The sequence below is a fragment of the Palaemon carinicauda genome, chromosome 14 (genome assembly GCF_036898095.1).
Source record: "Palaemon carinicauda isolate YSFRI2023 chromosome 14, ASM3689809v2, whole genome shotgun sequence".
In the NCBI taxonomy this organism is placed as follows: Eukaryota; Metazoa; Arthropoda; class Malacostraca; order Decapoda; family Palaemonidae; genus Palaemon; species Palaemon carinicauda.
Genome location: NC_090738.1, coordinates 116,669,219 through 116,674,218, shown reverse-complemented (window position 1 = coordinate 116,674,218; position 5,000 = coordinate 116,669,219).

Sequence of the window (5,000 nt, the reverse complement as noted above, 5' to 3'; positions counted from 1 at the left end):
AACTAGATAGAACAGTGTGCCCGAGTGTACCCTCAAGCAAGAGAACTTTAACCCAAGACAGTTGGAGACCATGGGGCAGAGGCTATGGCACTACCCAAGACCGGGGTGTATAATGATTATATAACTATTTTGACAGTTTATTTCTATTTTTTATATTGATTATATGAAGACCAATAGTTACTTTTTGAAAGTTCTTCCAGTCCAACAAATTTCGCTCTTTTCCATTCTTTTCTGTTCATGCGTTGGCAAGAAAATCATGCTGGTACAAGACACGGATGAGGTGAAAAACAAAAATTTCACGAAAAGCATTTTTTTCTTTTATACAATGCTTATTCAGGACTAATCAATGAAAAGTTTAGCCAATAAACAAATCATCATCATCATCATCATCATAGGCCGTTACTAGCCCACTGCAGAACAATGGCCTTGCGTCTGTTTATGGTCTTTCTGTGCTATTTCACACTTGCAAACTTTCTTAGTTCGTCAATGCGTCTGTTTATGGTCTTTCTATGCAAACTTTCTTAGTTCGCCAATCCATTGTTTTCTCTTCCTTTCCCTGCTTCTTTGGCAATCTCTAGGGACGCATAATCCCCCATCTATTATCTGTCATTCTCATGTTATGTCCTGCCTATGTCCATTTACTTTTCGTACATGTTGTGAGAATATTCTCCGATAAACTGATGTAGATGAATCCTTTTTATGAAAACATAAGAAACTATTTTTGGTGAATATATATGTCACTCTCTAAAATGGCCCAATCAAACTTTGAAATCTAAAAGTTCTCTTTTGACTCACTGATGGACCTCAAATTTGTTCATGTTTGAGTTTTATTCAGAAACTAGAAGAAAAGAGGTGCAGATGTCTCCTTAATTAATTTTTTAATAAGTTGAGACTTTCTACATTTTATGCATTTCGAAAGGTATGGTGTCTCCATTCTCACTTTCATTTAGGCAGGGAAAATGAAAGAGTATCTTTATTCCAAGATTGATTGATTAGGAGTTATCTGGCATTTAATCAATCAATCTTGGAATAAAAAAAACCAAGAGATCTCTCACGAAGGTTCTAATGGATAAGACACAACAACGTTAATAAATTGCCTTATACATTCGCGCTATAGAAGATGATAATTATTTTGCAGTGTCTTCAGCTTCTATATATATATATATATATATATATATATATATATATATATATATATATATATATATATATATATATATATATATATATATATCCTGGACCCTTCCTATCTAGGTATCCAACGTCTATAAATCAATTGTGCTCTCATGTTCGAGCAATATTTAAGAGCATGTCCGTAAGGCACTCTTAGGGTACGCGGTGACTCAGTGATGTGGTAAAATCACTTTTAGAGTCTCCAAACAGTATAGGATAAATCGTGGACCCTTATATTCTTCTGTTCGTCACTATATGTAAGGAATGGTAAATTTCACGTTTAAACATGTCGATTTGCCCGTAGTCAGCTTATCTTATCATTGGAACACTGTATAAGAATGTAGAATGAATGGACATAGGTTTAAAGGTTTTAAGGGTCACTCATGAATGGCAGAGACAAGGGACAGTGACGGTGCCCTAGCTAGCAGGACAAATGCCATCGAGACTTAATATTTATACATACGATCAGCGCCCAAGACCCCTCCCCACCCAAGCTAGGACCAGAGAGGGCCAGGCAATGGCTCCTGATGACTCAGCAGGTAGACCTATAGGATCCCCTAAGCGAAGATACCAGAAGAAACTATCGAGCTTGAGTCGGACTCGAGCCCGAGTTCGGCGATCGCTATGCTTGGACGTTTCCAATAAGCCACCACAACCCTTCATTTAAGAGCTAATGGTTGGACTCGTTTCACAAAACCTACGAAATCGGAATTTTGAGGGTCTGCATACGGTTCTAAGCTATTCTCAATTTTTATGCACAACCGCTAGAGAGTTATGAGGTTCTTTGACTGGCCAGACATTACTTCATTGGGACTTTCTCTCTGGTTACGGTTCACTTTCCCTTTACTACACATACACCGAATAGTCTGGCCTATTCTTTACAGATTCTCCTCGGTACTCATACACCTTACAACACTGAGATTACCAAACAATTTGTCTTTACCCAAGAGTTAACTACTGCACTAATTATTCAGTGGCTACTTTCCTCTTGGCAAGGGTAGAAGCAGCTCTTCTATGAGAAGGACACTCCAAAATCAAACCATTGTTCTCTAGTCTTGGGTAGCGTCAGAGCCTCTGTACCATGATCTTCCACTGTCTTGGGTTAGAGTTCTCTTGCTTGAAGGTACACTCGGGCACACTATTCTATCTTGTTTCTCTTCTTCTCGTTAGGAAATATTGATTTTGGTGTTGTTACTGTTCTTGAAATATTTTATATTTGCTTGTTTCCTTTCCTCACTGGGTTATTTTCCCTGTTGGGGCCCCTGGGCTTATAGCATCCTGCTTTTCCAACTAGGGTTGTAAAGTAGCGAGTAATAATAATAATAATTGGACAAAGGAAATCCTGGCACACCTCACCCATGAGGAAGTGTACCCTGTCACACCCTTTCTGCACGGCGAGTAACCAAACAGCTTGTGCAGGGAGAGGTGGCGTGTGGGGCAACACATAGAAACTCGCCGCACAGTAATGGTGTGACAGGGTGCACTTTCTCAGAGCTAGGTGTGCTAGGAATTATTGTGTCCAACTGTATGTATTTAGCTTCATGATATAAGACAAGAGAATTCAATCATATTTACGTGATCAAAATGTAGCTATGAATTATTAAAAATGGTCAGTGATGATACTATACTCAATTTTTTTTTTTTTTTTAATGAGGCGCATTTGCACTAACTCGCAGCGGTGCCCTTTTAGCTCGGAAAAGTGTCCTGCTATCCGATTGGTTACAATTATCTTGTCCAACCAATCAACGATCAGGAAACGTTTCCGAGCTAAAAGGGCACACCTGCGAGTCGGTGCAAATCTGCCTCTCTAAAAAGAATTGACTGTAATATATCAGTGTCTAAACATTTCCATCAATAAATTTACATACAGAGGCTAATGCTTTAAATGCAAATAGGCCTAGATCGGAATCAAAAGGTCAACCTCTTCAAGAACTACACTATCTAAGTATAAACAGTTTTATGTCTATGGCCTAAATCCACAGAACTAATTATTCTGAGAAAATTCTGCTCTCTCTCTCTCTCTCTCTCTCTCTCTCTCTCTCTCTCTCTCTCTCTCTCTCTCTCTCTCTCTCTCTCTCTCTCTCTCAGAAAATTGCATATAAAAAACCTGTATTATTATTATTATTATTATTATTATTATTATTATTATTATTATTATTATTATTATTACCTGCTAAACTGCAACACTAGTTGGAAAAGCAGGATGCTATAAGCCCAGGGGCTCCAACAGGGAAAACAGCCCAGTGAGGAAAGGAAGCAAAAAAAAAAAAATAATCTAAAAACAGTAACAACATTAGAATAAATTTCTCCTATATAAACTATAAAAACTTTAACAAAACAAGAGGAAGAGAAATAACAAAGAATAGTATGCCTGAGTGTTCCTTCAAGCAAGAGAACTCCAACCCAAGATAGTGGAAGACCATAATACAGAGGTTACGCTCGGAAATAGCTACGGGACGAAAATAAGGTTCTGTTATTCGAAGAAAGAGAAAGCTGCTTGTCAACATAGGACGTGCCAAGGTTTCGAGATCGTTGTTACAGAAATCTTCCATCTCGAAGAACATTTGGGAGTATTGCTGTAGACCCGTATGTCTTAGCACTTGTTTCCCTTTAATGATAACTTTTGTACTTGGTTAATAAAGTTGTTTGTACTTCGTTCAAAAAAATGGCACTGAAAACCAGTCAAAATTCCTGTTCCTTCCACTTCTGAATCATGTTACACCTTAAAATCCAATATATATATATATATATATATATATATATATATATATATATATATATATATATATATATATATATATATATATAATGTATGTATATATAATATATGTTTGTATGTATATATGTTATATATGTATGTATATATATAACATATATATAAAGATACATGTATATGTATATATATATAATATATATACATACATACAGGATATATATACATACAGTATATATATATATATATATATATATATATATATATATATATATATATATATATATATATATATATACAGGTATACACATACATACCGGTAAATATGATTTAGGTGTCTATGCAGATGATGCTACTCTGCATGTATTGATCCCATCTCGAGTTCAGATTTGCTGTTGGTGAATCCCTTGACAGAGACCTAGGAAAAGTGTGTACTTGTTACAAATAATGGAAAATGAAATGAATGAGGAATTGAAAGTATGATTTTTAGTAGATCAAGAAAACTAGGCCAAACCTTCCCAGATCGTTTCTTTGATAAACTTTTTTTAATCATTTGGAATTCCTTTAGGATTCTAGACCTCATTCGTGATTGCACGTTCATTTTTGATAAACATATCTAATCAATCTCGTTTGCAGTTGCATAAACGTTGGCGTATTGAGGAAATAATTCGTTTTGGGAAATGCAGTCTAAACAGATCATATTCTTTTGTCATGGCTTCAACAGCAGTTGCTGAAATTTTGTATTCCAGTTTCTCGTCTAAATTACCGTAACCATTGTTCACTTAAGTCAATCTACCTAATTAATATATATATATATATATATATATATATATATATATATATATATATATATATATATATATATATATGTGTGTGTGTGTGTGTGTGTATATATATATACAGTATATATATATATATATATATATATATATATATATATATATATATATATATATATATATATATATATATATACTGTATATGTGTGTGCATGTGTGTCTACATGTGTGTATGCTTATCTATATATATATATATATATATATATATATATATATATATATATATATATATATATATATATATATATATATATATATATATATGCGCGTGTGTG